The sequence below is a fragment of the Mugil cephalus genome, chromosome 10 (genome assembly GCF_022458985.1).
Source record: "Mugil cephalus isolate CIBA_MC_2020 chromosome 10, CIBA_Mcephalus_1.1, whole genome shotgun sequence".
Classification (NCBI taxonomy): domain Eukaryota; kingdom Metazoa; phylum Chordata; class Actinopteri; order Mugiliformes; family Mugilidae; genus Mugil; species Mugil cephalus.
Window position 1 is genome coordinate 18,142,650 of NC_061779.1, and position 8,613 is coordinate 18,151,262.

The window sequence follows — 8,613 nt, forward strand, 5'->3', positions numbered from 1 at the left end:
ATGAACAATGAGCTCAGTGCTAAAAAAACATTGACAATGACAGTGGCGACAAAAGCTGCCACTTTGGAGACACTTATTTTGGGTTGTTTTAGGGTCGTTGTCACTGAGTGGATATCTTTACAGAATTAACAAGCGCAGCGTTTCTCCTACATCTATACTTATTGTGCATCTGTGCCCCGTGAATCAATCAACGTAATTATTCCAGGAACCGAGACGAAGGAGAACGTCATCTCGGCTGTCATCACGGCTTCAGTCAGTTCCACCTCATGACACATCGGCCCCAGCATGGGCAAGAGGCCCGACAGCTCGCTGTATTACCCACTCTCACACGCGGTGTATGCGAACATTGTATATTTAAAAAAAAAAAAAAAGCACACTCATGAGTATTCTCCAATGCTGGAGCGAGCCCTGAAGTGGGTGACTTACATACGAAAACACTGATGATTTAACAGTTTGTGCGTCAGAGCAGATTTTAGATCTGTGTGAATTTCCAACTTTGTAATTGAAATTTGAACACTTAGAAGACTTAGCATGAATTTAATGATCCACAAAGGAAATAAAGTAGCTCTTGTGCAGCTGGATAACATGACATGCAAACCTACAACTTAATTGAAAATGTCATATATTTGTCTCTGCAGCTTCACACATTTCAGATTTTACATTAGTTTGGCTACATCACCTTTTTATACATCAAAGGATTTAATAAACCCTAAATAATTTACCTGTTAATCAATAATAATCACAGTTGGTAGTCGCAGGCCTACTTCACATATAACTCTAGACGGCCCAAATCCTTTGTTGTGTTTACAGTCATTGGGGTAAACTCAAATCTGGATTATGTGGCACCAAATTGGGATAAACTGACAGGCCTTTCAGTGTTGTTTTTTTGCAGTTGATCCCTCCCCGGTTTCCATGGCGATATCCAGAATCCCCTCTTAATTTATGAATGTATACAATAAGCAACGGAGCACATCGCATGAATAAACGCAATATGACCTACTATCCAGCAGAGTCTCGGGGTACGAATCCGATTCTGGGAGTTCTGAGTGGAAAAAGTTAATGGCAGCAATGAGAGAAGAAGAAGGAGGAGGAGGAGGAGGAGGAGGAGGAGGGGGCGCGGGGGGGTTTGTCTACTGTGCACACGTATCCACTGGCCCACGTTCCTGCTCTGGGATCGAGTGTGGAGCTTTGGACATGATCCCTGCTCTGAGCTTTATCCCTGCTCCCCTAAGTAGGCCGGTCTGAGGTCTGAGCTCCGGATCCACTGGGAGGCAGCCAGAGAGGAGGAGGTGGCGGGAACGCTGGTTGGAAGGCGGCGAGTGGAATGGAGGGGTCCGAGCGCTGCGCTGATTTGGGATTTGTTGCCACGGCAACCCCTGCTGCTTTTTTCCATGTTGTAAATGCGGAGCACTGCAGGAGGCTGCATGCATGCTGATTTTCCGATCCCCCCCACTCCACTCCACCCCCACCCCACCCCGGCCACCTTATACCCCGTCTCAGCCCCCGCCGCTCCCCCCACCACTATGTCTGCGTTCTCGTCACTTACCCGGCCGCCGGTACCCACGTTAATGTGTCCCCTAGCTTAGAAACAAACTGATATTTCAACCTGTATGCAAAGCTGCATTCTCTACCCTTGTTTTCCTGGCAGCACAGTAAGCAGAAAACCGAGGGGTGGGGGCAGGAGAACAAACGAGAGGAGGAGGAGGAGGAGGAGGAGGAGGAGGAGGAGGAGGAGGGAGGGGGGGCTTGAACATTACAGATGCTGCAGTGTTGAGACAATAGCCATATGCTCTATATGGATTCTGTCCATTTCCCTGCCGCAGCATGTGAATGTAACTGGAGCTACTAAAAGGGTGAGACCAGCCGCCGCTGCCCCACGACAGTCTTGCGGTACCAAACCAGCGCATCGTTAGCCGCCGCCACTTGACAAGTCTGTGCATTTGTTCCGTTTCTGCTAAATGAACCAATCGCGCTGCAGACACCGTCCCCGCTGCACGGTGACTGCTGTCTGGGCCACACACAGAAACAGGAAAACCAAGGTCGCAACCTCTACGTGACCCCCGCAGGGTTCAGTAAACCGCTCAACGTCACCGCCGTTAGGAGAATAGGAGCTTTAAAAAAAATAAATAAAATAAATAAATAAAATGCCTCTCCTCCCTGGTTGCCTCGCTGAGGACAGAGAACAAGCCCGAGTGCTGGCATGATTCACGGGTGAGCTCAGCCTCGGATTTCTAAAGAGCAGCCTTTTCTCAACCTGGCCAAGACAATGAGGACATGAGTGAAGGAGCTGGCTCCATTAAGGGGGTTTTACATAAAGGCTGCATTGTGCCGAGTAAAAAAGTGGGCTTTTTAGGGAGATGCAGGATGTAGCGGGGTGCTGCGTGGTGCCGCGCATGGTAACCAGGCAGACATGCTCCCCCCTGCACGCACACTGCAGCAGGTGAAGCTTTATCAGTTGGAACCTCACAAAAGGTGTCATCAAATTTGCCTCTTTTCTTCGCCTCGTCCCCGTTTAGACACGTTTACCATTTACCCTGCTTTCACTCCAGCCACACATGTCACTCGTGTCCACAAGGCTGAGCGGTGCTGACAGACGGGTCAGGGCTGATGTGGGTTTGCGTGTAGCTGGGAGATGCAACACACACACACCTTGGCCAGAGCCTGTGGCCGAAGGAGGCCAGGCCAGGCCAGTGACGCACAACCGCAGATCTCACAGGCAGTGAGATTCAACGCCGGCTGATTAACACTGCTGCCATGGTAACAGCAGCTTGAGTGACAGGCCTGCTCATCTATAAGCTCCCTCTGTGGCCCAACAGTCAGATAATAGATGGCCGAGCACAACGCTGCAGGTTAATGCATGAAAAATGCACAGAGCATTAGCATAATTATCTGCAAATGAGGTTGTTTTCATAGAAAGCATCCGACATTTGTTAGTTCCAGCCTCCAAGTGTGTCAACCTGAAGCTTTAAATTACAGCTGATAAAATATTTTGAGGTCTTGGACTTTAGGACGTATAAAAGAACACGTTTCAGGAAGTCGCCTTGTGTTATGGGATATTAAAATGTTTGATTGTGTTGTTTGTATTTCTCAGAGTAAATGCCACATGTTTATTGAACGTTGCCGTCGTTTAGTCTGATTCTACTGCTGCATCAGCCCCTTGGCCGAGCTATATTTATATGTTTGCCGTTTTGGTTTGATCAATGGTTTGGTTTAACGGAAGAGGGAGCGTTTCTCGCATATTTAACAGAAGTTTTGTTTTGCTAACATTCAAGATGTCCGTACATGGACAGTGAGAACCGGTTCAAGAAATAAACCAATACTCTGGAATGCAAAATATCTGCAATAATAAGCCAATGTGGATCAAATAGGCTTCATCCCAAGTAAAAATGTAACGGTGACAAGATAAAAGTCGCGCCAAGACAAGTAAAAATCACAAAAACCCTTCACAAAAGAAGACCACGGAGAATAAGTATGAAATTAAATGCACCATTTAAATGGAAATGAGGAAATGATGCATCTTTAGCAGCACCGACACTTCACATGACAGCAGTTTGTGAATGGGATGAAAGGCCGGCATGAATTGTGACAGATAAGGCCTGCGGAACTAGCTGGGTTCAGAGCAGCAAACTGATTTTATCTGGCAGGCAGCAGACTAGTGTCACCACAAAGGAGCCCTGTTCAATCCCATAAAACGTTTGGAAAAACGTCACATTTATGTGTTTTGAACTCGTTCTAAACGTGAAAAGATGACATTAGTTTATACTTTGAAGCGAGTAACAGAGAATTAAAATACAGACGAGTAAAAACATTTTAATCGGTTGATCTAGAAGATTTAATAGGTGCTAGATAGTTCTGTGAAGTGTTTGTCAGCATACGCATATATTTATATCCGCTGATGCTCCTCATCTATAGACAAAAGGCAGCGCGGCTGTTACAGACTTGTGTTTGCTTCATTAAGGAGATAATGGATTAGGTGTGGGCTCATCTGATTTGAGCCTGACTTGAGTCACCTGTCGTTCATTTGTGAGGAGACCATTAGCATGAGAGAGAGCGACAATTAGCCTCCTCCTCCCTGCTCGTCTGCCCTCGTCCTGGCAGCGGCAGCAGCAGGTAGCCTTTCATGGATACTGAGAGGGAACAACAGGCCAGACTGGTATCTCACTAAGGGCAGCTGGCAGGATGGGGTTATCAGAATATCAGTTTCCATATCAAAGTGCAAACATAAACAGCTCTTAGAAGTCTTTCTAGTAACTCCAGGCAGCCTGCAGGCCAGGCGCAGTTGAAGAGCGATCTCGCTTCCGATTGTGTTTAAGATTATAACCAGCTATTTTTGGCCAATTATTTAACTTGATTGTCAAAGTATAATTGAAAAATCTTTGTTCACATTTCTATTATCAAGGATTTGCGTTCTTTATTTGACTTCCTGAATAACAAAATGAAAAATCTGGGGGGTGAAAGTGTCTGTTTGGGGTTTAAAAAAAATCCTGACAGCGAATCACGGCCGGATGCAAAGTTCAAAGTGCCGTCTTATTGGGAATTACCTCAAAGGTATTTGACTCACAATAATGATAAGCACAACGCTGTCACATTAAACAAGACAGAACCAGCAAATAACTGTGACTCACTCTTAATGAATAACAATAAATTAACTATCAAAATGCTCAATGTCGACAACACGACTATTCATTGGAACTAGTTGGGAACTAGATGGAAATGTGATAATGTCATTAAAAGGGGCAGCCATATTTATTTATATCCACTGAACAATGCTCTGCTTTCTCTGTCCACGGTTATAAACAAAAACCCTCCTGAGTTGAGGCTGAACGGGATGAAGAGGTTCTAATTTTATCTAATTAAAAAAACAAACAGACCTGAAAGGAATTTCTTCATTAAACCAGTGACAAGTTAAGTATGAACACATGACACCGCGCATCTAAAATATGCAACGCTTTGCTGGCTGTAACAACGTTGGTTTGAATGAATGTGCGCCCGCTTCCAAATAAAGACCAGACATGTGTTCAGACGGCAAACCCTGCCAAGAGTGACGGGAAAATAGGCAGTATTTGTCCCTCACCTGTTTCGGACATTAATACTGCAGATGACGACCCAGATATGCGGTGTAAGTTATTACTGAATAACTCGCACGGGTTCTTTGGCCAACTGGCCGAAGGCTGGAGGGGGGGGGTCTTTAGTATCAACGGACACTTCCAGCTCCAGGCGGAGATCGAGAATCAGGGAGTGGAAGCGGCCAAACTCGCAGGCGGCGGCGGCGGCGGCGGCGGCATCTGTCTTGCAGGGCAACTGCATGTGTGAGGGCCGGGCCGCATGTCCGAGCCGGGGTCCTTGCGCGAATGCGGCAGAGAAAAGTGGAAGAGTTTGTATTCACGGCTATCTATAGACAGGAGTGGTGCCTGTGACATAGCAGCTGTTCCCCAGAGAGTGGTGACACATTAACCTTCAGCCAGCTGTCTTGACTCGCTGCTTAAACACAAGCTCTCACACACACACACATGAAGAGAGCACCCTCTGATATTGGTAAAAGGCAACTTGGAAATTAAAAATGCCAAAAGCTCTATGGAGGTTTGGTTCGAGTTAACCCGGAATGTATTTTTCCTCGCTTTCAATCGTGTGCGTGCTCACACCCCCACTCCCACATTCACATACTGGACCATCATCTGATCTGCACTGGGACTCCGGAGATCAGCACCGCGCGGCTACAGCTGTTTCACAGCGGGTCGAGTTACCCTGCCACCACCATCCCCAAGGCCCTCACCAAGGGAACGACCCCGCGTCAAACCAACACACACACACACACACACACACACACACACACACGGGCACGCTGTCCTCCGACGACTCCCGGCCCCCAGCGCAGGTACCGAGCCGAAGAGTCGGCGCCGCGACCCAAAACGGACGAGGGTTCAAGACGCCGCGGGGGACGCGCATCTTTGCAAGGAAGCTCAGCAGCTTGCGACCGTCAAACTGAAACCTACTCACAGGAAATGAGAGAAAGTGCTGCAGCAGCTCTTTGATTCAGCCACCGAGGAAACAATAAAACTTTAAAGACTAACAGCTACATCTGGGCTTTAATTTTGTCTCTGGAGCCATGCGGCTTCGTTTTAGAGAACACACTTGGACCTGAACAGATTTGCAGTCATCTGTTTGGATCAGGAAGTTGTGAGCTTTAAATTATATATTTCATCTATAAAACGGCTTCTTATTTCAGACTAATAAAAAGAAAGGCCTTCAAGTAAAACAGAAGCACCGCTTATCAGGTATCTTATTGCCTACTACTGAACCATAGCAACTGCCACAATCAGTTTCATTTTATAAACCAGGGTAATGTCTGTATTTTTTTTTGAGCAGAGTCAAAGAATAAATTAATTTCACAACAGAAAACTAATCAACAGCTGAAAACAATTACCTGTCAAGTATATACAAGCTTCCTCCTGTGGTCTATACATTTGTGTGCCATTTACATGAGCAAGACTTCTGTTTGATGCTAAGTATATCAACGAAACCGTCTGAGTGGTTAATATGTGGCGTCGCACAAATTTACCATGTTGTGATAACATCTAAATGACTTTAATATTAGGTGCACACAACCTAATAGCCCTGCGATAAACTGTACTTCCATTAAGGTATAATCAATTTGCAAACCCATGCACAGGCTGCACAGCTCCTTTGCCATTTTTACACTCACTTTAGATACACCAGTTAAACTGTGTTCCCGTTTAGAAGCCTGTGTTGTGTTGTGTTGTGTTGTACCGAGTCATGTTCCTATTACTTTGACAACACCATTTTAGTCGGCGAAACATTTTAATCTAATTTAAGAGCACCACAAACTACATCTTCCAGCGTGAACAAAGATTTAGTTGAGGACTGTGAAACTAAGAATGCGACACCTGCCGAGTGCTGGTCACTTTTAACACTTGAGACTCTGATAACGTTTATTTGGGACAGTTTCACCTCCACAAACTGTGAATATTATTATGTTTTTATATTGTTTGTTATTCCAGTTGTATTTGACTATGCCCTATTTACTATTTTTTTCTTTGAAGGATAAATAAAATATTCTGCTTTCACTGCTGTGCCTAACAATGCAACCAACTGCTCTTTAAATAAATAAAAGAACTTGATCAGAGTCTTTGTGGAAGCACGTCTGCTGCTAAGAGTGCGGCATTAGATCAGCTTTTTTTAGTCAGCAGAGTGTGAATGAGGTTGGTGAGGACTAAACAGGTTATGGGTGTAGGAAGAGGACGCGAACGGGAGTGGAGTTAAAAAGCCGCCTCTTCCTACAAACTGCAGGGCTCTGTCCTTTTTCTCCAGCTGTTTGCCGAGCAGGCTCCTGTCCTGGCCTCCGTTCAGCAGCTGAAACACAGGCTGTGTGTGTGTGTGTGTGTGTGTGTGCGTGTGTGCGTGTGTGTGAGCTCAGAGGCTGGTACAGTCTGCACGCCGCTCAGAGTAGTTTGAGAAGGAAGAAGAAGAAGAAAAAAAAAATGTGGACCAGAAAGACAGGACACCTCCGAAATGTGGGTCAGCGAATGTTTTGATGGCAGCTCTGCAAGACGATACACGCAGAGCAGCCAGCCAGTCTGTCCTCCCTCCCTCTTACAATTCAGTGACAACCAACCCGCAGACTGTTTGTGTTGCTCTCGGTGCCATTCAACAACAGAGCTGACACTAATGTTTAACTCTGAAATGATGAACTGCTGGCCCCGGCTCTTAACTTCGGCGTAGCGTGAAACCAACCTCTCGGGCTTGTTTTGGTGAAACACAGTCACGGCTCACACAAACAAACGGCTGCATTCAAACTGAGGCTGTGAAGTAAACATTGCTACATTGTTAAACCCGTTTAGTGTCAACGCAGACTGTGGGGGGAAAATGTTTCCAGTGTCGTCGCGGCTCTAACTTGTTCCTCCAGCCTCTGTTCAGTCGGGTTAAATACACACAAACTAAAAAAAAAAAAATGTCTCACCAGAAACGAGTAGCGTTGCTCCGACCGGAGTCCCCGACCTCGGAGCTTCTTCTCAGGCCGGATGCCGTCTTTTCCTCCGAGCGTGGAAAAAAAAATACACCGATTGCTTCTTCTTTGTGTGTACTTTCTGCTCCGCAGTGTCGCTTCTTATATCCGCGGGGTCGTGGCGTCCAGCAGCATGGCTTCTTTATTTGTGCTTCAAAGTTTCACTCCCGTGGGGGGGGGAGGAATAGGACGCTCTGCGGCTGGTTGTACGGTCGACGAGACCATGGCACTGTGAGGACGTCGGTGATTATTACTAGTTGATCTGAGCGTGTCCTCTGCTGACGCTGCCTGCTGCCACCACACCGCCGAGCTGCCGGAGCGTCAGCGGGGAAACAGCGCCACCTAAACGCCGGCGCAGGAGGAGACGCGGGGGAGGCCAACGCGACCCTACAGTGACCCCTACTGGAAGAAATGTTCACTCATGCGAAGATGCACCGGCTACAACATTATGACCACTGACGAGGAGAAGTGAATAACATCGACCATCTTCTGTCACTTCAGGTGTTCTGCTGGGAAACTTTTGGACCTGGCGTTTAAGTGGATGTTACTTGGACATGTAGCACCCACCTAGACCAGACCACACACCCCCA

The 8,613-nt window shown here is 46.7% G+C and overlaps 1 protein-coding gene across 2 annotated transcripts in view; it reads right to left on the minus strand.

Moving 5' to 3' along the window:
• Window positions 1-8,347, minus strand: part of LOC125014449 (cyclin-dependent kinase 17-like) — a 28,311-nt gene extending 19,964 nt beyond the window's left edge. For both annotated transcript variants that reach the window (XM_047595511.1, XM_047595510.1), the window contains exon 1: window positions 7,979-8,347. The gene's annotated coding sequence lies outside the window, so the exon portion shown is untranslated. The remainder of the gene's footprint in view (window positions 1-7,978) is intronic.
• Between the last annotated feature and the right edge of the window lie 266 nt (window positions 8,348-8,613).